This window comes from Macrobrachium nipponense, chromosome 40 (genome assembly GCF_015104395.2).
Source record: "Macrobrachium nipponense isolate FS-2020 chromosome 40, ASM1510439v2, whole genome shotgun sequence".
NCBI classification, from domain to species: domain Eukaryota; kingdom Metazoa; phylum Arthropoda; class Malacostraca; order Decapoda; family Palaemonidae; genus Macrobrachium; species Macrobrachium nipponense.
The window spans coordinates 51,409,719-51,434,278 of record NC_061101.1 but is presented as its reverse complement, the minus strand read 5'-3'; the positions used below and the strand labels follow the sequence as shown (position 1 = coordinate 51,434,278).

General features: G+C 46.6%; 1 long non-coding RNA gene across 2 annotated transcripts in view; it reads left to right on the top strand.

Annotated features, from left to right (window-relative positions):
* The window catches only part of LOC135212162 (uncharacterized), a 555,536-nt gene that overhangs the window by 505,262 nt on the left and 25,714 nt on the right, over positions 1-24,560 (top strand). Inside the window, exon 6 of one of the 2 annotated variants that reach the window (XR_010313827.1) lies at positions 12,767-12,896. The exons of the other annotated variant lie outside the window; for it this stretch is intronic. This is a non-coding gene — a long non-coding RNA (uncharacterized LOC135212162). Of the gene's footprint in view, positions 1-12,766; positions 12,897-24,560 lie in introns of those variants that run through there. 2 annotated transcript variants of the gene reach the window in all.

Sequence of the window (24,560 nt, the reverse complement as noted above, 5' to 3'; positions counted from 1 at the left end):
CTGCACCTCGGCGTGGACAATGAGGACCTAGCGCACGAGCAAGCCTCCAACCCTGAAGTACCAGCCTACCGGACCGCCATCACCGCCCTCCGATGGGAAGACATTCCCTTCGGCCCTTCCAAGACGACGCTCCTCTCTGCGACACAAGCACCGGCCGCCCACGCCCCCTGATACCCACCTCCTGGAAGAAGCAGGTAATTGACGTGATCCAAGGTCTCTCACACCCATCACCCTACACGACAACCAGACTCATGACAGAAGGGTTCGTTAGGCATGGCATCAAGAGGAACTCCCAGGAGTGGGCCAGGAACTGCATTGTGTGCCAGAGCAGCAAGACAGGAAGGCACACCGAATCAGGAATAGGCACCTTCCCTCAACCCAGGCGGAGATTCAGGCATATCCATGTCGACGTCGTCGGCCCCTTCCCCCATCCGACGGTGTCAGATACCTCTTGACGGTGATCGACCAGTCCAGCAGCTGGCCAGAAGCCACCCTGATGTCAGAAGCCAGTGCAGATGCCTGCGCCGAAGCCTTCCTATCCAGCTGGATAAGCCGCTTCAGAGTGCCAGACGACATCACTACAGACCAGGGGGAACTGCCTTCACCTCAAAACTCTGGACCTCCCTGGCACGCCTGATGGGGACCAAGCACCATACGACCACGGCCTACAACCCTGCAACCAACGGCATGGTGGAAAGGACCCACCGCTCCCTGATGGCACATGTAGGAGACCCTGACAGTGCCAGGTGAATTCTTCCCCGCCAACAGCGACGACCCCAACACCACCTGGCAAGACTAAGGACAGCCGCCCAGAAATTCGTTCCCTACTGAGAGAACCTACATTTGACAGGAGGAAGCAGTTCCAACCGAGGGCCCTGGACTACTGCAGGTACATCTTCATACAGATTGATGCCACCCGCCCGCCCCTAACGAGACCCTACAGAGGACCATACCCTGTCATCCTCTGGGAGTAGAGGGCATTCCTCGTTTCAATTGTCGCTGCAAGGATTGGGTCTTGATAGACAGACTGAAGCTCGCCGTCATTCCCAATGAAGATGACCATGCAGAAGGCCCTCGCAGGACACCGCCTTGGAACACAGCCTCACCGGAATCCAATAGCGCCCCCAGACGTCGCCAGGGCCCACCCAAGGAAAGCAGTCAAAGTCCCCAGGCCTACCATCAGGGGCGGCATCCTGCTTCCCAACTCACTGGACAACAAGGACCTGGAAGACGTCCCACGATAGATGGAATCTTGAACCCGACGTGGACTCCTACAGCCCCCTGCAAGATTCCACTGACCATCAGCCAACGATTATTACTTAATCATTGTCTTGGGAAGAGGGGAGTCTTTGTAAGGACGGCATTTCCCCAAATGTCCGTCCTTCCTCAGTTACATACTTTTTATACCATATACTGTAATGTAGAGCATTTCACAGCCTATCCGCCGATATATATATTGTGTAAAAATGTACTGTGCATGAAGATATTTTCAGCTGCAAATAAACACAATCGCAGTGGGGGCCCCATCCCTTTTTATATGTGTGTGAGTGATGGACACTACATTTCCATCCACAGAGTGCTGAAAGGGAAATTGAGAATAGAAATATTTGAATGGTGTAACAGGAGGAAAACCTCGCAGTTGCACAAAGAAACCATTGTGAGGAGAGAGTCAATATGCAAGGAGGAGGCACAGTAAAAGGAATAAAAGGTGTTGTAGCTAGGAACCAAAGGAACTTTGCAAAGAACCTAAGTAGCACCTACAGTGAGCTGCAAAAATAACAATTTGTCGAAAATTGTATTTTTCCTAACTATACAAACCTGAGGTCCTTTAACAATAGGAATATACTTTCGGTGTAGCTGGAATTACGGCTATTGAATCTTGAACAAGGTGGTTAGGCAGTAACTACCGTGGGGCAGGCTAGCCTGCCCGGATGTAAACACTCCACTTTGCCTTTCAGCCCAGGTTCAGATTGAGGGGTGGCATGAGGTGGGCATATTTGTTAAAGGACCTCAGGTTTGTATAGTTAGGAAAAATAAAATTTTCGACAAATTGTTATTTGTTCTGATATGTAATACAAACCTTTCGATCCTTTAACAATAGGAAGACTCACTGATTGGTGGGAGGAATCTGAGTGAGCCTCTAGAACTGACTGGAGTTCTGCGCATCTAGGCTACTCCTGGTCGTAAGAGTGAGGAGGAGTGCCCTGCTGCCTCTGACAACTTGATCGGAGTATAGGAGCTGCGTGATCAAGAGTCAGACTTCTGGGCCTTTTCGAAATGAGTGTGGGATCGTGACACATCCGAAAAAGGGCTGTGAAGAATATTGGGCATCGGACAATATTGCAAAGTTCTGGGAAGGGTTTGCATTATTGTCAGTCTCCTCCCTCCCCTTGCTAGAGGAAGGAGTGGGATTGCTTCTATGATTCTGATAAGAAACATAAAAAGGATGCTTATGTATAGGCTTACCACATCAATCGTCTGACCAGCCAGTGTGAGTTCGAGTCATATCCTCAACCCGAAGGACGAGGAATGGAGAGACGAGGCGTGGAAGGGGAAGAGCCAGTCACTTTCGCATCCTTCTTACCTCTACAACTGCACACCATGGACGAGATGCAACTTGTCCTGTCAAGCATCTGGGTAAGCCAACACATCTTGCAAGCATCCACCACTGGTCCAGGGAAATGAGGTTCCAAGGACCTGTGGGCAGTCCTGGAGGGAAAGAAGGATATGGTCGCGATGACCTATCCATCTTCCTGTCCGACATATTCTTCGGAATCAGTCTGCAGTGAAGTGTCTAGCGGTCTCGTATCCCACTGCAGCGAAGTGTCTCGCGGTCTCGTATCCCACTGCAGCGAAGTGTCTCGCGGTCTCGTATCCCACTGCAGCGAAGTGTCTCGCGGTCTCGTACCCCACTGCGGCGAAGTCTCTTTGTCTCCGCAGTGGATAAAGACACCGACACTCTATGGTGGGTGTTGATGATTATGGGTACCGGAACACGCTAGTAGGATGAAGTAATAACTGATCTGGAACAACCGATACTAAGTCCACAGTGTAGCTCGTGACGGTCTTGGATGCTTCGACAGCTGCCGACTGACTGCGTTTGGTTGTGTGAGGCGAGCTGTCCAAGCATCCGAGGCGTAGTCACGTGACCCTCGCCTTTTGAAGGGTTATGCCGAGAGACAATACAAATCGTCTGTCTATTGCCACCGGTGCCGGAAGGCGAGATGATGATTCTCTCAAGGCATGTGCCCAAAGTCAATTGCCTTCTAGAGACAGAGGTCCTGATGGCAAGACAGTTCTCATAGTAGTTGAATCTCAACTAAGGAGAAACAACACTATGTGCCGTTGAAGACGAAGGTGATAGGTGAATGCCGACCTTCGTCTTCACAGCTGAATCGAGAGAAGTAACTCTCAAGATTCTGAACTTAGAAAAGTCCCGCCGATGACACCAACCCACGAAGACGGCTTGATCCCTGTGATTTACAAAGGACTGAAAACACTAAACCGCTACTTCATTGCTGTTCGGTGAGAAGTCAGAGTTGCAATAAAAGCAGAGCACTTTTCAGTAATGAAAACACAGGGATTGTACTGCCTGAAGAACTGCGTCTCATGGGCTGAATCATCATCATCTTCTTCTTCCTAGCTTTATCCAGGGAGAACATCTATATACTTGGAAGTAGAGCTGGCAGGGCGGGGAAGAGGCGATGTCTTCCGTTATACATCTACAATACGGGGTGAACAATGAACAATTGCACACCTACGAAAACGAGATACATTTAGAAGACAAACTCAGATGTCTGAAGAAATCATTCCGCATTATCGCAGCGGCAGGTGCGATGCAGCGGGAGACTAGGCTACAGACTTCTATTACCGTGCGGTAAACAGAAAGATGATAGCGAGTCTATTGAGATATCACTGTCTGAAAATTCTCGCAATGTCCAAGGCGATGCAGTAGAGATGGTCATTCGCATATGCGAGAATTCCAGCCAACCAGAGACCTAAGTCTGTGATTGCCAGGCAGAGATTCGGCTCGGTAGTCAGTCATTGCAGAGGAGAGACATAATCCAACCGTACATCTCGGAGAGCCAGCTGGTACTGGCCGCAGCCCATACACTGCTAGCTCTCGCTCACTCGTCATCCTGAGTTGCCAGGTAATCCATTCCAACAAGGAATGCATTCGGCTAGAACCATCGAGCACAAAAAAATACGCTCGAGCATTTGCATTTAATCGAAACTGATTTCGGTGAATGCAAACGCTGAGGTGTTGTTGTTTTAACAATACCATAAGTATCTCAAAATCGAAGCTGGTAACTCCTGGGAGGTTTTGCAGGGCAGTCCCGAGTTGCAGTTCAATTAAGAAGATACTATTTGTCTCAGTCACAACCCGTAGAGTTAACTACGGTATGTGCCTACACCTCGGACAATTCAACTGATAGCAGAAGCAAGTTACAAAGGGCAATATACTAGTATATTTGTTGGTTCCTGTGTAAGGCTGATGCCTTTGTATAATAAGGCACCCTGTGAGGTTATTTTAGACCTGCGATAATTTTACGTTAAGGTCGGCTTGTTATGAGACTCCATAATCATTGGAGTGGCCTGGGTTTCGATGATAACTTACGAAGTCAGTATCTTCTTTGGTTATGACGACGGAGATGTTTCAAACTCATGATGATAATTTCTAAGTTCATTCAGTATCTTCTTTCTGATGTGAGGTTTCTAGTAGAAAACACAGAATGCAAAAATATCTCTATTCTCTGAGACTACATGATGAAGATCAGATAAAATGGTGCAGGTCTTCTAATGATGATGCTGATGAATTCTGACTTACAATCTGGTTTACAAATCATAAAGTGAGCAGACAGTAGCTCGAACATTCACTGTGGTTGTCTCAAGCAGGAAGCTTGGACTACCGTTTACAAAACAAATGATTTGATGACCCCAGATGACACAAACTAGACACTGACTAATAGGACACGTCATCTTAGCATACTTTATCATATCTGGTCTGATCACATTCCTGCAAGCAACTGGTTGACCTCTTGGGTCACTGGTTTTAATTAATCATAGTTTTAGTTTTTATATATGGAATAACATTCCATATTTTATATTATGTAGCACTTACACCGTACATAGACCTCCATCCTAAATTCTCTTCCATTCGAGGAACAAGAATAAGGACTGGAAGCCGACACCCTTCATTCTCTAATGAAGAGAGCGAATGAGAAGTTTTCCCGAAGGAAGACTTCTATGGTAATAACAGGATACCGAAGACGATAGTTCGAGCTGAACTGGATGTTCACACCTGTCTTTCTCTATCCAGGGGTTGGCCGTCTACTGAGGCGACGGACCGTCAGGTCCATCCAGGCTGAGCCCCTCCCGAGATAATCTTCCTTCAGCAGCAGTGCTTCTCTCGAACACTAGAAATTCCACGTCGAGCCTTCGGCGAGATTCCCCGATTATCGTAGTAACAATTATCTGGGATTCTCGCCTCGCCCTCTCTGGACCGTGGTTGCGCCCAAGTGTTTGCAGATCGTAGAAGACCAGAACACTCGGAGAGTGCCAGAAACTCCGAAGAATTCTAAACACTCTGCGAAACCCCCACCGAATTCGTCAGACGATCATCGGGTGGTGGTCCTCCCGATTCCCGTAGAATCCTAAGGAGAACGCTCTGCAGGATCCCTCCCCTTCCCTTCGCAGCCATAGGGAGAGGGGGAAAGGGGAAGGAAGACTGAATACTCGCTCGCCTTCCAGCGGTGCTAGCAGTCAGAGAAGCAAGTACGGGCAGCCATCACCGTGCAGTGATGGCCGCTCAGAGTCTAGGAAAACTTTACCGTCTGGAGAAAACGTTTTCCTGAGGAGGGTTACGAACTCGTACTGTAGGCTAACGTCTGCCGCCACCGTGACCGTCGTCTGGGTGGGGCTGAGCGAGCACCTGACAGGAGAGAGCCGATACCGTCCTCCGACGCTTCTCAGTCCTTGTCGAGGTCGAAACCTCTCAAGAGGACCGAATAGAGACCCACGCCAGTCTCTGTCTCTGTGTGCGTGGTCCAGCCAGACTGTCACATGAACGGCGGTGATGGTCACTCCGCTGAGGAGGTTGAAGGAACAGGTGAGGGAGACCTGACGCTCCTACCCTTCCTACTAGCAGAACCACTAGGCTGGGAGGACTGCAGGCAATCACCCCCACGGTGGCGATCGAGCTGCAGGTCTGGACCAGCGGTCTTCTTGCACTAGAAACGCTGGACCAAGGAACAGAGCATCGGTCTCTTATGTCAGGGGAGCTGTTACGAGAGCTCCTCCCCTGCCTACCAGCAGAACTGGTAGGCTGGGAGGATTGTAGGCGATCATCAACCACGGTGACAATCGAGCTGCCGGTCTGGACAAGCGGTCTTCTTGCGGGAAATGCTGGACCAAGAACGGAGCGTCAGTCTCTTCAGGAGAGCTGCTGGCGATGGGCTGCACTTGTCGAGCGGCTCTCCGGGGGAGAGCGGCTAGACCGAGAGCAGCGGCAATGGTCCCGAGCATCAGAAGAACTGCTGCTGGTTCCCCTATCCGTCCGGTTCTGGTGGGAGTGGCGGTCAGGAGAACGGCAGAGTCCGCTGTCATGGTGGGAGGGCGAGGAGCACGCCCCTCGCGATCACTCCTGATCGCCTCTCTCTTCCTGGTGTAGCCGAGGAAGTTGAAGGGATAAGAGAGGTAGATCTGACACTCCCCCTCGCCCACCGGCAGAACTGGCGTGCTGGGGTGGCTGCAGACGCTTGCCAACCCGCTGTGGCGATCGATCTGCAGGCCATGGTTGAGCGGCTGGGCCGAAGAACAGTGGTGACGGTCCCGAGCGTCAGAAGAGCTGCTGCTGGTCCCCCTCTTCGCCCAGTCCCGGTGGGAGCGGCGGTCAGGGGACCGACAGAGTCCGCTGTCGCGATGGGAGCGAGGCCTGTCCTTACGGCGCATCACGCCGCTTGGACCAGCCAAGGCTGGTCCAGGCAACCGAGGGGACCGCTTCCTCGCCTCAGCCCGCCCGGTCTGGGACCGTCGTGTCAACCCTGGGTACCGGCGGCTCGCCACGAGAGTGATCGCTGGCCTGGTGGGAGTCACCTGGGCAACTCCCACCAGTCTTTCACTCCGTGCCTGGATCCTGGTGCCGAGCGAACTCGGTTGCCTGGGTCTTGGCTGCACGGTCACCCGCAGGTGACCGTACACTCTGTACCTCTCGCGAACGAGAGGCCGAGACGGTACCTGGCGTCGAGGCAGAACCTCTGGCGCCAGGAGAGGAGGTATCGGTGTTAGCCGGTACCCCTCCGGTCCCAGTCATCTTCTTCCTTGTGGAAGGAGAGACGGGCCCCGTTCCGAAGGAACAGGAGGACCAGCGAAGCCCCAACTGTCCCACTGGAGTGGGACAGACCCTTAGAGGTCTCTTGAGCGAGACTTCTTAGGGGGGAGGAGGCTACCTTCTTCTTCGGCTGGAGGGCCTCGGAAGTCAAAGGGGAAGAGGCGGCAGAAGACGACTGCGACACCTTCCTCTTCTTCCTGGACTTCCTCCTCGCCAGTTCCTCAGGACAACCGACAGGTCCTCCATCCAGGACGGAGTTGGGGCAGTTGCCAAAGCAACACGGCCCAACTGCACCTGTCCGGAGGGACCTGCAGGAGTAGCAGTGGAGAGAACGACTCCTCGAGGAGGGCTACGAAACTCCTACCTGGCAGGTGAAGCATCTGCCACCCCCGAAACTGGTCGGTCGCATGAACGCGACCGTTGTCTGGGTGGGGCTGTCTCTGAAAGAAAAGGATTAATTAAAGAGGGCTGGATGGCACCTTTACCGGTCTCCTGCGTGCCTGGACCGAGGAAACGTCACGTCAACCCTCGGCACCGGACGATCGTATGCGAGAGCGATCGCCGGTCTGGCAAGAGTCACCCGAGCGACTCCTACCATCTTCCGCTCCGTGCCTGGGTCCTGACACGGGAAGCGAACTCCGCAGTCTGGACCCTGGCTGCACGGTCACCCGTAGGTGACCGTACACTCAGTAACGCTCGCAAGCGGGCGGCCGAGACGGTTCCCGGTCCGGAGGTGGAACCTTCGGAACCGGGAGAGGAGATACCAGCTGTGGCCGGTACCTCAATGGTCCCCGTCTGCTTCCTCCCCGAGGAAGGAGAGACGGGCCCCATTCCCAAAGGAATGGGAGGACACGCAGAAGACCCACCTGTCTCACCGGAGCAAGACAGACCCTTAGAAGTCCTGTGACAAGACTTCTTAGGGGGGGAGACCACCTTCTCTTTACGGCAAAGCCTTAAAAGTTGAAAGGGGGAGGCATGAAAGAACTGATGATCTCGAAGAGGAGGATGACGACACTTGACGAGCTCTCTTCCTCTTCGGTTTCTCCTTCTGCCAGACCTCTACCATCAGGAGTAAATAACCTCACAGGGCAGTGCGACAGCTTCGAAGTCCAGTGACATAACTCCCGTGTAGTAGTAGTAGTAATGAAAATGTTTATCAGCAGGGGATCGGTACACAAACTCGAGGATCGGTACGCAACATGCTACGAGTCATAGGTACAATTCCAAGGTTAGGATCACCAATACGAAGAGCATCCAACCAATACTGCTGAAAACACAATCACCACTAGTCTGTAAAATAAGGAAAAAAATATTAAAGTACTAATGAGGACTCCTCACACATCCAAGGGCGCCGCCCTCCGAAGTGAGAGGAGATCCCCAACATCAGCACCGCATGCCTATCCTTCTACCTTCTTTTAATAGTAAGTGAAAGGAAGAAGGAGAAGAGAAATTACCATAACAACAAAACACGGACAAACCTTGAAGTTCCCTTGGTAATTCCCAAGCGTAAGCGTAATTTCCGGATGAATACATGTCCCGTTACAGGATCAAATCACTTACGTTAAATACATGTCTCATCCTCACGATAAATACATATCTCGTCCTCCTGCAGGTCTGAGGCCAGTGTTAAAGGGCGAAAGAATGTAAATATGGCATACCTTAGCCGCCGGCTCTTGACACAAGTAGAGGGGCGGTTACAAAGGCTATCACAAAAAGTGGGTTTGTATATTAATTGAAAAACCAAGAACAAACCTTTGTTTAGTATTAATATCAAACACCGTATATGCATAATTATTTAAATACAAAAAATAAACCAAAAGGATCCCACCAGGAAAAAAGATTAATGACCAGTCAGCCGGAGCTCAACAAACACACGCCTTCCTCAGAAGACGGCTGAAAGTAAAGTGGAGTGTATACATTTACTGCCTAACCACCTTGTTCAAGATTCGATGGCCGTAATTCCAGCTACGCCGAAAGTATATTCCTATTGTTAAAGACCGAAAGGTTTGTATTACACATCAGAACAAAACTCCTTTAGGATGCCAGAGTGTAGCTGAGGAAGCCACTGTTCCTGATACACTATTCATGTTATCGTGCCTTTGGCAACCTCTATATTTGATAACTCTCGTGCCCTTTTCTTTTTGGATTATTGTTGTGCCCATTGAAAAACTAGCAAAGAGCACTCCAAGGAGAGGCCATGTCAGTATATCTCCACCAGTCCTTTGCTAATGTTTACCAGGGAAAGTGGGTCATCATCGGATTGGTGTTGTAGAAGAGTTGCTCGCCAGTCAGTGCTTCTCTTCAGTGGATGTGGATGACAGACTTCCTTGTCTTTCTTTAGCAGGACAAGGGTCTTTCACTTTCTGCCTTTAAAGGCTGCGGAGCAGCTCTTTCACAGATGCTGTCTGCAAGGGGTCTATCGTTCTACTTCATTGGAGTTATTTTGTGTTGATCAGGAACTTTTAATTAACAGCCTTGTCCCTCAAGAGAAGTGCATCCTTCACAGTGGAATGTCGCTCTTGTACTGCTGAGCCTCGAGTTGCCCCCATACAAACCCTTATCCCAGTCCTCAAATAGGGCCCTTGTATTAGCAAGAGTTGGGGAATTACCCTGGTTATTATTAGTATATGTCCTTTGGCACTTGTAGGGCGTAGGAGTCTTTTTGTGTTCACTGGCTTTCTTAAGGAACTGTCAAGGAATACCATTTCCTCTTGTCTTTGCTAGGTCATTATATGGTATTCCTTAACAGTCTACTTCTGTTGCTGGTTTTGGTAGGAGTTCAGCAGATGCACTCAGTTTCTCTGTTGGTTTGTTCTTTGATTTTTTTTAATAGTCATTTGGTACGATTCTGTAAGGTGACAATTGCCATAATAGGCATTACATATTCCAGTTTTATTACCCTCAGGTTACGTTTTGCTGATGAACAAGTTATGATTGGAAATCTATACGAATCATAATTGAACAAAATACGGTGATTGATCGTTAACGAAGAGAGCTTGTTAAGTTGGAGAACTAACTATAGAGGATAACACTAGTAAGACTTAAGTTAAAGGGATGCATGTCTTCTCTGCTTTCCCATTTAGTGATTGGGTAGGTCTTCTGCTGCTATTCTTCGATCTGTTACTGCAAATGAGCTTTCCATCAATTCAGGGCATTAGTCAGTTTTTATTATTTTTAGTGATTTATTTTCAGCGCCACCCAAGAGTTTAGGTAAGTTTGGGTTGTTTCCTGCATTGGAGGAAGGTTCAACGCTCCTGCTTTTTGTTGCCTTGTCCTTGGCATGTCCTGCCTCACTCCCTCGTGGCTTGGGGTGACAGGGAACAAGGACATGTCAGGAAGTGGTGCAGATCTATTCCTGCTGGCCCCTTCCTTTGTTGAGTATGGTATGGCACCAAGCACAACCTTAGGGGCATAAGGAATTTGTATTTGTGTAGGAATAAAATTCTTAGTTGCCTTAACTTAAAGGCATATATATTTCATATATATTATACAGGTGTATATCGATATGCTATTTCAGTTCTAGCACCATAATTCATTCTCTGATAGTCATGGTCCCACGTTTGTTTTTTTTTTCCAGCACTGATTCCTCTATAAACAACATGGTTTCTGTTGTTTCTCAAACATGAGGAAACTCCTTGGTAGCACCTTTTAAGGCTAAAGGGGCGTGTTGGCTTTGTCTATAGGCTTGTCAGAGGACAAAGAAAATATACAGAAGTTTTTCAAGGTGGTACAGTAGAGTTTCCCAGGTCTCTGCTATGTACTTTACCTTGGAATCTGTATATGGTTCCTCAGTTCCTTATTTTGTCGACCTTATAAAGAAGTTTCAATGGAAACTTCACAGGAGCCTTAGACAAGAGTTAGAGAGCCACAATGTTAAATAGAATAGGCCTTCCTGATGACATGGCAATTATCTTTGCCTTATTTTGAGCTAAGTACAGTTTTTGTTTAGGCCCTTACCCCTTGTGGATCCAGTACTGTCTGTAAGGACTGTTGGAATTGTGCTAACAGAATTAAACCTGATGTAAAAGTTCTGTCTTGAGTGATATGGAAACTGGAGTTTCCTCAGAGTATAATGCAATGTCTTGTCATTGGGTTTTTAGTGAACAATGGCAACAACTTTTAAATTTGAGAACTTATCCTTGGATAAGATATTGAAGTCACTCGAGTGGCATGGTAATCTTTTTCTTGCTTTGTCTTGTCTTCATGGTGCAGATTAAATAGAATTATTGCACAGCATTAACTCTTGTTGTTTGTGCAGAGGATATAATGTCCTGAATCGATAGGGAGTCATTTTTTGGTCTGCTGCCTTTTTAACCTTGTTGTGGTTTTTGGAAAGCTTGGAGATATTCAGTGCTGAGTATTGGAAGTACTAGTATACATTTTTGTACATATGTACTTGTTAGTTATCAATCATTGTCTGTGGAGTTTTGTCACAGTAATCCTACCCCTCGTTCTGCTGAAGGAGGCATCCTTCAGGGACCTCAGCTATCTTCATGATGAGGATCTCTTACCTGAGTGACAATCCTCCTAAGATAACATGGATTGAATTCACTGGGTAAAGCAAGTGCTTGTCTTGTACAAATATTTTGCTACTGAGTAGCCTTGAAGGGTTTGCTGATTTTTACTTTGCCCACCTCCTGTTTCAAATGTGGGAATCTGCTATATATGTAATGGAGAACCTCTCCATTATATAAATTGCCCTCCCTACCACCCTACATTAAAAGAGGACAGAAGTAGACTGCTGGCTATGGATGTTCGCACCTATTAGTTCACTGGTGGGGAATGGGGGAAATAGGTGGATAGAAAGAGCTCATTCATAGAAAACCAATTTTTTTATTTTTTGTTTCAATATGTTGAACTCTTGTTGGAGCAGAAATAAAAGTTTTACAATGGATAGGTAAGTATTTAAGAGATAAACCTGAAATTAAATATTTATGTTTTGTTTCTTGGCATCCAATGCTTGTGCATATCTGCATGCGTCATGTTTGATTTGGGTAGCTGAACTATCTTACATTGTATTCCAGCTCAAGTTCTTGTGAGCTATGCTGTTGGATGGTAATGTCTGACTGCATCAGTATTCAGACTAAAGTAACATTTTCCATCTGCTTTCTGTTTAAAGGCTTGTGGCAAAATGTACTGCAGTCCAACAGTACATGTCAGCAAAATGCAATCAGCTGATGATATTAAGAATGTAAGCAAATCCAGAATGCAAATGACATGTGCTCTGTCCATATTTTGTAAAAAAAAACAGAATGCAAATGACACATGTGCTCTCTTCATATTTTGTAATAATACATATGACAATAATACGCACATTCAATATGATTAGATACAGAAAATAATATTTTTTTTTATTAAAATTATTATTCTCATTACAATTATTATGAACTGTTTTTACTTATCATGATGCTCCATCCTCCACTTAAAAAATTCCAGATGAAGGATTGTCAACCTGTACTGACATAACTGAATTGAGAAACAGCTGACTGCAACATCATTTACGTACGTACTGTAACTATCAAGTACCAGAAAAGTTGTTAAAACTTGCCGATTCTCAATGGTGGCTTCTGTAAGTAAAGTTATATACATTTTTATTCATATTTCAAAATTAAAGCTGGATGTTATAGCTGAGACTGAATAAAACTAATTAAGGGAAGACTGTAAAATGTTTTGGAATAGGTGAAAGTGATGTCCAGAACTAGCAAAATCACACTTGGTGATTTTACAATAAAGTAATACCCACGTTTTAAACCCAACTTGTTAACTTACAAGAAAAAGTATCTCCAAATTATGTTTCTTCTAGCAACTATTGGTAATGCAGCTGTCGGTAGTACCAGCTGTCTTGGTAGTTTTCAGTCGGCTGAGATATTGAGAATGTAAGCAATATCAAATGCAAATGGCTTACAATGGCAATGTTTATATTCTGTAATACAGTAACATGATAATACATGCAAAATACTGTAGTATACATAATTGGATGCAGCAAGCAAAACCAACTCTATTTAAATCATCATTATTATAAACATACTGTTTGACCTATGCAAATGATTACTTTTCTCCCACGAATATTTCGATTTTTAGAATTACAGATAAGAGATCATAAATCTGTATACCGTATATTTCGGCGTATAAGTCGACCCTTTAGCCCCAAAAAATTGTGCCAAAATGACAATTTGTCGAAAATTGCATTTTTCCTAACTATACAAACCTGAGTCCTTTAACAATAGGAAGTAGCTAGCGGCAGCTGGAACGGTGTAAGCATCGAACAAGGGAGAAGAACGGTAGTTAACTGCTTGTCCGACAGTCGCGCGGGTGGGAGGTAAACAAATCACTTTTTGCTTTTGGCCCATGCAAAATACGCAGAGTGAGGGGTGGCATGAGGAGGACTATATGTAAAGGACCTCAGGTTTGTATAGTTAGGAAAAATGCAATTTTCGACAAATTGTCATTTGTTCCGATACGTAATACAAACCATCGGTCCCTTTAACAATAGGAAGACTCACTTCTTGTGGGAGGAATCTGAGTCTTTTGATGAACAGACTGATGTTCGTCCATCCCTGGAATGCCTCCCTGGTCGTAAGAGCGAGGGAGGGATCCCAAGCCTCTGTCCGATTGATCGGGTGTGCACCGCAGATCAATGGTCAGACCTCTGGGCCGAGTACTAAGAGAGAGGCAGCGGTATCTCTTCGTACCAGCAAGCAAGGACTTGTTCCTGTTTGCAAGAGGCAACATAAAAGTATGGGTTGTCTCAAGCCGGCATCCACTTCCTCCCCCTTGTTGGAGGAAGTGGTGGATATACGCTCCTATCCCTAGTGAAAGGGATAGGATGGGGCTCTGTTGAGTAGCTCACCTGCATCTTGTCCTTATCCAGCAGGGTGACGACCGTGTCCCTCTAACCACAGGTAGAGGGGAAGAAAAAGATGGGAAGAGGAGCCAGTCACACTCTCATTCACTCATCCATTCTTACGTTCACACCAGGACTCGATGCTGTTCAGCCTGCGAGGGTCTGGGTTCGCTACACAACGTGTTGAGCAGCCACCACGGGTCCCAAGGAAAAAGATGCCACCCAAGGACCTGTGGGCAATATCCCGAAGGTAGAAGGAAGGGCATGTGGTCTGGTTGGACCAGACCCCTGCCTTCAGTACCTGCGCCACGGAGAAGTTTCTTGCGGACAAGGCAGCATCTCCTTCGCATCGAAGGCGGTGAAGTCCATTAGGGAGGGAATTGTGAACGACTCGAACCAATCGTCAGGGACCGAAGGGTTCTGAGTCTTTGCTACGAAAGTTCGGTACGAAATCGAGCGTCACGGATCCCCATCCCCTGGATGCTTGACTTCGTAGAAGTCATGCAGTTCCTCAGAGGAAAAGAAGGAAATAGTCGCATGACCTATCCCTCTTCTCTACTTCGGTGATGTCCATTACCCATACTGGTCTGGTCCGTTTGCCACTTAGTGTCTCGCATCCTCCTATCCCCATGCAGCGAAGTTCTCGGTAGTGGATAGGACACCGACACTCCATGGTGGGTGTCGATGGTATGGGTTACTTGTGACAAGCTATTAAAACGAAGTAAGGATTGCTCTGTAACAACCGAACTAAGTCAACAGAGTAGTTCGTAACTGACTCGGCGCTCTGACACTGCCGACTGAGTACTGACTGCGTTCGGTAGGAGGTCAAGTTGTCCAAGCATCCGAGTAAGTCACGTGACCTTCGCCTTTAAAGGGTTTATGCCGAGAGACCAAACAAATAATGTATTTGTTTGTCACCAATGCCGGACAGCGAGGTGATGATTCTCTTAAGGCATGTGCCCGACAGGCGAAAAGTCAATTGCCTTCTAGAGACCGAGGTCCCTGAAGGCAAACATCTCATGGTTGTTGAATCTCAGCTAAGGAGAAACAACACTATGTACCGTTGAAGACGAAGGTAGATATTGAATGCAACCTACGTCTTCACAGACGAATCGAGAGAAGGATTCTCAAGATTCATAAAACTGTGCTTACAAATGACTGAAAACGCGTAACCGCTATTTCATTGCTGTCCGGTGAGAAGTCGTAGTTGCAATGAAAGCGGGCGTTCTTCAGTAATGAAAACACAGGGGAACGCCGCCTGAAGAACTGCTTCTCATGGGCTGAACATTTGGAAGTAGAGCTGTCAGGTCGGAGAGTAGGCGATGTCTTTTGACATATCTGTTAATTCGGGTTGAACAATGAACAATTGTACACCTACGAATACGAGATATTTTGAAGACAAACTCAGATGTCTGCAAAATCACTCGCATTATCGCAGTGCGATGCAGTGGGAGACTTGTACCAGACTTCTGTTTACCGTGCGGTAAACAGAAAGATGAAAGAGTCCAAGAGAATATCTCTGTTGAAAATTCTCGCAATGTCGAAGGCGATGGAATCTATCGTCACAGCAGTAGATGGTCCTTCATTATTGCTGAGAATCCCTGTTAATCAGAGACCTAAGTCCATGATTGTTGGGCAGAGATACGGTTCGGTAGTCAATCAAAGCAGGGGAGAGAGAGAGACATAACTGACCATGCATCTCGGAGGCCCAGCTGATACTGAGCTGCTGTCAGGCAGTTCAATACGCAGTAGTTGAGCCTGAGCTCTCGCTGACTCGTCATCCTGAGTTGCCAGGTAATCCATTATTCCACGAAGGAATGCGTTCGGCTAGAACTACCGAGCATAAAAGATATGCTCGAGCAATTATATTTAGGCGAAACGAATTTCGGTCTAAATATAAAGTTGAAACGGTGTTGTCGTGACAAAACCATAAGTATATAAAATTGAAACTGAAAAACTCCTGGAGGTTGCAGGCAACCCCGAGTTGCAGTTCAATTAGAATACTTCTCTTCGAAGTCGCAATCCGTAGATTAACTAGATATGCGCCTACCCCTCGGACAATTTCAACTGCTTAGTAGAATCATGTCGCGAGGTTTAATATACGTAGTTTATTTGTAGGATTCTGAACAACGATCTCCATCCTAAATTCTTTCCTTCAAGAAAACAAAATAAGGATTGGAGATCGACCACCTTCGATCTCTATCAAAGAGAGTGAAGAAGTCTTCCTCGAAGGAAAGCTTCAATGGTGAACAGAATACTAAGACGATAGTTCAAGCCAAACTGGATATTCCCGTCCGATCTTCTCTATTCCAGGTTGGTCGCCTACTGTGAGAAAGTTTCTTTCAGCAGCAGTCTTCTTCCCAATGCTAGAAATTCCAGGATTCGAGCATAGGCGAGATTCCCGATTATCGTGTAACATATCGGGGATTCTCGTCTCGCTCCACTTTGGACCGTGGTCTCGCCTAAGTGTTTGGAGATCGTAAAAAACTCGAACACTGAATGCGCTAGAAATTCCGTAGAATTCTAAGCAGTCTGCGAAACCCCCACCGAATTCGTCAAACGATATCGGCTGGTGGTCCTCTCGATTCCCGTAGAAATTGAGAATGGGGCAGGATCCCTCCTCAACGACCGGGGCTTACGTCAGGTAGGACCCGAAGGTCCCCGGTAGCGCAGTCCCGAACGTGGGATCCTACAAAGAAATCTCTGTAGGATCCCTCCCCTTTCCCTCGTAGCCGTAAGGAGAGAGGGAATGGGGGGAGGAATTGGATACTCGCTTGCCTTCCAGTGGAACTAGCAGTTGGAGAAGAGTAGGAGCAGCCATCGCCTTGCGGCGATGGCCTCTCAGAGTCTGGGAAAACGTATCGTCAGGAGAAAAAGTTTTCCCGCGGAGGGTTACGAACTCTCACTGTAGGTAAGGGTCTGCCGCCACTGTGAACGTCGTCGGGTGGGTGGGGCTGATCGACACCTGACAGGAGAGAGCCGATACCGTCCTCCGACTCATTCCAGTCCTCGTCGAGGTTGAAACCTCTCAGGAGGACCAAGGAAGGAGTATTTAAATACGGTGTCCGAAGACACGTAGGAAAACGCCGCTGTCGCAGTAGAGGAGGTGGAAGTAGCTTGATCGACCGGCCAGAACTGAGAGAGCCTTCTTGTCCGGAGACGAGAGACTCTGGTTCGAGACAGAATCGGCAAGCTCCGATCGCGGCAGACCCACCGTCAGTTTGGGTTCCCTCTCGGGCCCCAAAACGACTCGAGCAGAGACGTAGGCTCTGCTGGTGGGAGCGGCAATCCTTCCGCAAGGTCATTATGCTGACGAATCAGCTTAATGACTTCTGCCAATTCCTCTGTATCTCGGGAGTAACCGCGTCTTGCGGAGTAGGACCGTCCAGTCCCCTCCAGCAAGAACAGATCCCGAGATACTCCTCCTTCAGAAGGAGGAACAGCGGCAGACCCCTGACGGTCGCCTCCAGCTACTTGCGCGTATGTCCTGGTCGGGTCCTAAAACCGTGCCTGGTCCATACGGCGTCATAGCGGGATCGCGAGCGGCGCACCTCTCGCGATCACTCATAGGTACCTCGCTCCTCCCGGTGTAGCCCGAGGAGGTTGAAGGTACAGGAGAGGCAGACCTGACGCTCCCCCCTAGCTCGCTGGCAGGACCAGCGTGCTTGGAGGGCTGCTGCTGATCGTCAACCCGCGGTGGCGATCGAGCAGCAGGCCTAGCCTTAGCCGCTCGCCTGGGGCAGAGAGGCTCGGCTGAGAACATCGAAGCTGATCTCTAGCGTCAGGCGAGCTGTGCTGGTTACCGTCTCCGCCTGGTCCCGATGGGAGCGGCGGTCAGGTGACCTGCTAGGCTCACTGTCGCGGTGAGACCGGCGAGCGTCCTCTCGGCGCGTCGAGCCGCTGGTACCAGCCGTGGCTGGTACCAGACGGCCGCGGGGACCCCTTCCTCGCCTCAACCCGTGGCTGGTCAGCGACCGTCACGTCAACCCGAGCAGCCAGCTGGTCGCTGCGAGAGCGTCCACTGGCCTGGCGAGAGTCGTCTGCACGAGCTCGCCATGTCTTCTGCTCTGCGCTTCGGTCTTGACGGCGAGCGAGCTCGGATGTCAAGACTTTGGCTGGACGGTCTCCCGCGGGAGGGACCGTCCACTCGGTACTTCTCGCTAACGAGAAGCCGAGGCGGATCCTGGTTTAGCGGCAGAAACCGCTAGAACCAGGCGAGGAAGGTGGCCAGCCGAAGCTGGTACTCCTCTGGTCCCCGTCTTCTTCTCCTTGGTAGAAGAAGAGACGGGCCCTGTCCCGAGGGAGCAGGAGGACCAGCAGAAGAGCTCCCCGAATCGCCGGAGCGAGACGGGCCCTTAGAAGGTCCCGAAGGAGCCTTCTTAGGGGGGAAAACCCGGTGTTACCAGCTGGTCGCTGCAAGAGCGGCCGCTGGCCTGGCGAGAGTCACCTGAGCGGCTCTCACCAGCCTTCTGCTCCGTGCCGCGTCTTGGCGCCGAGCGAACTCTGGCGCCGAACTTGGCTGCACGGTCTCCCGAGGAGAACGTACACTCGGGATCTCTCGCGAACGAGAGACCGAGCCGGAACCTGGCGTAGCGGCATCGCCGCTAGCACCAGGCAAGGAAGTACCAGAGCTAACCGATACTCCTCTGGTCCCCCGTCTATCTCTTCCTTACGGAAGGGGAGACGGGCCCCGCTCCCGAAGGAGCAGAGGACCAGCAGAAGGACCCCCCCCGTCCCACCGGGGTGGGACGGGCCCTTAGAAGTTCCCGAAGGAGACTTCTTAGGGAGGAAGGCGCAGCCTTCTTCTTTCTTCGGCTTATGGGCCTTAGAAGTCCAAGGGGAAGAGGCAGCAGCAGACGAAGATGACAGCTTCCTCTTCTTCCTCTTCCATCGTCAGCTCACGCAGGACAGTCGTCAGGTCCTCCATCCAGGCCGGAGCCGGGGGCTATTGCCGAAGCAACACGGCCCGACTGCACCTGTCCGGAAGGACCTGGGACTGTGGAAGACACCCGTGGGCAGGACCAGCATGGACAGGCTCAGGAACCAGGAGCGACAGGAACAGCAACCAGCTCAGGAGCGGCAGGAACAGCGGCAGCGTAGACCCAGAAGGGGCAGCCAAGCCAACACGCGGGAATCACATCAGCGGCAGGTACGGCAAGGCCCAGCGATCGCCTCGTAGAATCATCGGCAGCCAGCGGACCTGGGTACTGGCGGCCGGTCCAGGGGCGAGCTGCTGGAACAGCGGAAGTCTGGGGCAGGCAACACGAAGAAAACAGGCGGCGGCGGCAACCCCCCTCGGTACGGCGGCGGCGGCCCCTAGTAGCGGCAGACGGCGTCACGACACAGCATGGGGAGTGTAGACCAGAGGGGGGGGAGCAGCATAAGCGGCCGTGGTAGTAGTGGAGACCGCCCCAGACCTCGCTAGACGCTGCAGGCAGCCCAGTGTGGATGCTAGGCACGCCTGCCGCCGCGGTGGTCCATACCTGTCCAAGGTCGTCTCCACGGATGTATCACCTGCGGTAGCATAGATAGATTAGTAAGAGGGGTTCCCTCACGCACGGGGGGAAGACATGCCCCACCCCGAACGCAAGGAAGACCCAAATACAAATTACAACGAAGAAGCTGAGCGGGGGCAGGAAGGAAGACGAAGAATCGATACAAGGGAGTCGCGGGAGAGCTTTACGACGCTTCCTGGCAGACCTTCGCTTCCCCCACCCCCGCACAGCAGTGAAAAGTAATATGAAATGAAACAGAATACTGCCCTTGCGATTCACTTCATAGAACTTAAGGGGAAAGATCACCCTTCCCGGGTAAGAACGGAAAGAAACTTGATTCAAATAATATGATGCATATATATATATGAAAATGAAACAGAATACTGCACTTGCGATTTCACTTTCACAGAAAATAAATCGTAAGGATCAATTCCCGGGTAAGAGAAAATGATCCAAATTAAATTTATGCAAATAAATAAATGAAAATGAAAAGAATACTGTATTGCGAATCCACTTTCATTGCATTTTATCATACAAAATAAAAGGCTCGTGCCGAGCGCAATCACGCTCTCGGTAACGAACGCACAGGGCAAAAACAAAAATATAATGAAAAAAGTACTTACATTTTTCAATTACACACTTTCGCCCAAAATACATGACTCGGCGCGAGCGCGCCCGCCCTCGGCACCGAGACATAATTCAAGGGTTCAATTCATGAAAAGGGAGGAAATCGCCGCATCTACGGCGATACTCCATGTTGGTTCATAATTAAGTAATGAAAATGAAAACAGTGTACTTACAGTTTCATTTTCAAGTCAAACAAACCATTAGTAGAAAACACAATATAAACAAAGCATACGACGATGAAGCGGGCAGAGAGCGATGACGAACACGTCCTTCACACCTGCGGCCGAAAGCAAAAGAGATTTGTTTACCTCCCAGTCGCGCGGCGCGCGACTGTCGGACAAGCAGTTAACTACCGTTCTCCCCTTTTCGAAGCTTACGACCGTTCCAGCTGCCGCTAGCTACTTCCTATTGTTAAAGGACCGATGGTTTGTATTACGTATCAGAACAAATTCGGTACAGGAATCCAGGCTTTACAGTTGGCTAATAACAATGGCAGCCTTGTTGAGGTAACTATGTATGCAAATACCAGTATTAAAAACATTTCACACTGTAATACGACAATAATAATACATTAGAACATCCATTACCTTAAATAAAATGAAACAAATCAAAGTAACTTGAAGAAACCCCAATCGCACCAGCAAGTGTAAACATTGCGTAGCTATTTGTAGTACAGTAGTTGAGAAGGATGCGTTCACTCTGACAGTTTTGTATTTACCGGGGTATTGTTAAAAAACATTTATGGTATGAAATCATTATTTATCACTTTAAATAAAATAAAAAAAAATTGTATTTAATAGTAAATATGATAGTAAATATGTATTTAAAATCCTTCAAAATTACTTGAGTCATCGTCACTTGAATTAAACAAATTCATCAGACAAATTATCATTCACGGTTTCATCATAAGGATCCCAGTTTGAATCTGGTGAATCAACTGCAGGTTCATTTTCCCTCAAATGAGCCTGTTTATTCCATAGAAGAACCAATGGTCAAGGAATATTCCAACATAATAATAAAATACCGGCACGTCTTTTTTACAACCCAATCAAAACATTAACTTGAGTGACAGTTTGTACATACATATTTACGTAGGCTGTTGTGCAGCGTTAGTTAGCGCTTTGTTTGTTTACATTACACTCGAGTAACGTATCTTTCGTTTCGTCATTTCTAATCATATTTGCCGGTATTCATCTTTTATATATTACACAGTTTGTTAATATACCGAGTATATTACCTGTATTTTATATGGTAAGTAGAGCAACATATGTACTGTAATAACATTCAGGTTATTTTATATGATACGTTTTACCCTGCTGCTTATTTTGAGCGTACGGTTGACCTCACATTTTATAGGTCGACTAATATACCCGATATTAGTTAAAATCATAAAATTTACTCAGAATTGGGGGGGTCGACTTATCTTTCGGTCGACGTATACGCCGAAATATACGGTAGATATTTTTGCTGTGTTTATATTAATATTTTAAAGTGAGTAAATCACTGTAATAAGCATTTTGGGGTGTATATACCTAAGAGTAACAGTTGGGTTTTTTGGGATGATGGCTTGGGGTGTATTTTTGTTTGAATATGGCTTGGGGTGTATTTTTGTTTGAATAATTAAGATAAATTTAATTTAAGGTGTGCTTTTGTTTTAACTATTAAATTAGGCAGTGGACTGTTAAAACAGGCAGTTATAAGCATTTTACTCTTAGTTTAAGGGGTACAGGGTATAAAAACATTTTATAGCAAAAATACACGTTCACATATAAATACGACGATATACAGTAATACCTTGAGGTAAGAGTTTAATTCGTTCTGTTACCGAGCTCTTAAGTCAATCTACTCGTATGTCAAACAAATTAATCCCATTTAAAATAACGGAAATAGATTTAATCCATTCCAGCCCTGTGAAACATCCCCAAACCATCCTAAATTATGAAAAAAAAGATGTTTTCAATTAAGAAATACACACATACAGGTATTCTACTTATTATGGGGTTAGGTTCCAAAAAACCCATTGTTCGTTGGGAAATCATATCTTGAATATAACCTAGTCTACACCAGGGTAATCAGTACTGTCTTTACACATAGGGTAGCCCAGCCTACGCTGCACAGCATACTTTATACATGTATATGGTATAATAATTATCAATTTCAGCTACTTCTTTAAGTTCAGTGCATATTGACTTATGGTAATTCAGTGCAGAGAAACTGTATGTATATGATATATGCACTATGGTATATCATATACATACGAATACAGTAGCCTATTCTACAGTACTATACTCTATACTACATATACGGTATAGTAATTTATTATTATAAGCCAATTCTGGAGGTTCAATGCATTCTGACTATGATTGTAGAAAAAACAAAAATATACACGAAACGAGAATCGGACTCAGTCCGACATCGGTATAATTGAGTAATGTCAGGCTGCTGATGGCTATGTATAATTATAAAATAAAATTTTAATGAATATACAGTGGTCCCCGTATTCGTGGGGGATGCGTACCAGAGCCCCCCATGAATAGTTGGAACCCCTATAAAAATTCTTAAAACCTCCTATTTTGTTAGTTAAAACTCAAGAAAAACACACTAACAATTTTTATACCTGGTTTTTTTAATAGTTTTATCACAAAGTGCATTTTATGATGAAATTGATTAAAAAAAACTCCAGAAATGTGTGGATATTTCTCATAGAAAAATACCGCGAATAGGCAAATTTTCTGAATCGCCGATGTTGAATAAGAGTTTATTTCTGCGTATTTAACTCTATTCTGAGTGAATTTTCTTGCTTCTAGTTAGCATAAACAAATATCTAGATACTTTACTTATACGAGGCAAGGTCATTTTTTGTTATACGACGATTTAAGTCTAAATATGACTTTAATACAACTCGTTTTGAACTAAATTATTTATTTTGTCAACAGATTGATGGGCATATTTATCATGTAAAAAAAATTATGTGATGCTGTTCGCTTTTTTCACTGCATTTGCTATTTTCACTTGATTTCATCATAATAAGAGCTTTACATTATCTTGTATCAGTGTGGAAACAACAGTAAAATGTGTTCTTTCAAGTCCAGTAGTTTTGATTAAAATTATTTTCTCTCAATTTTATTTACGGTTGTGTTAGATAGCATAAGTTTACATGTGTTTTATCCTTGTTGTTGATGCATGATAAGTCATTGGCAGCTTGAACAGTTTTTTTCAGCTTAAGCTACAACTTGGTTTAGATTTAACAGTGTATTTCCTTGCTGATCTTTGATCTATAGTGAATAAAGTTATTACATTAAATATGTCAGTCATATAACGTCATTTATAACATAACTACAGCAATTGTTGACTGTTGTACGATGATTGAAGTACAAGCCAAATGGATGTTGTTGTTATCCGATTCAGTTGTACTTAGCAAAAAAGTTTTTCCTTGTTCGGTTGTTCATGGCTTTACACGTTTAAACAACAAGTATGTATAACATTAAAACAATACTTCATCAATCTCTTTTGCTGTTTTTGAACTTATTTAACTAGAAGATGGGTTTGCTTTTGCTTGCCTTTTAAAATGTTAAGGAAATGTGACAGGTGTCATTAAAAAGTCCTGGTTGTGCTGTTGCTGGACCCATGCGCCAACTAGCGGCAGCCTCCCAAAGAACGACTCATATCTTGGAATTCCACTTGAATCTCGGACAAAAATATGGACCAAGTCGCAGTTTGCATATTAAAAAAATTTGTATGTTGGGCTGCTTGTATCTCAAGGTATTACCTGTATTGGAGTTTCTTTTATATTGGTGTAGGCTCAGGTTTTCATGGAATGAATAGAACTATTTAGTATGAAATGACAAATTTTCTAAGACAACTTGTATTTTTCATAGCTACAAACCTGAGGTCTTAACAATAGAATAATTTCCAGCACCTAGCTGGATCCGGTTAAAAAAACAGATGAAAGAAAGGAATCTTGTGATATCTGGCAGTCATGCGTATATCGGGTGAAGGGTTCACCTATGATCACGCGTCAGTCTTTCCCAACTTAGGATGTCTTAACAGAGGGGCGGCTAGAGGCAGGCAGTATAATATTAAGACCTCAGGTTTGTAGCTATGAAAAATACAAATTGTTTTGGAAAATTTGTCATTTGTTCATACGCGAACAAACCTTCGGTCTTAACAATAGGATAGACTCATACTTGGAGGGAGGTACAAGACATCCTAGATCGGCTGGGGGCCTACCCACCAGTCTAGCTTCCAGAAATGACTTCTGGAG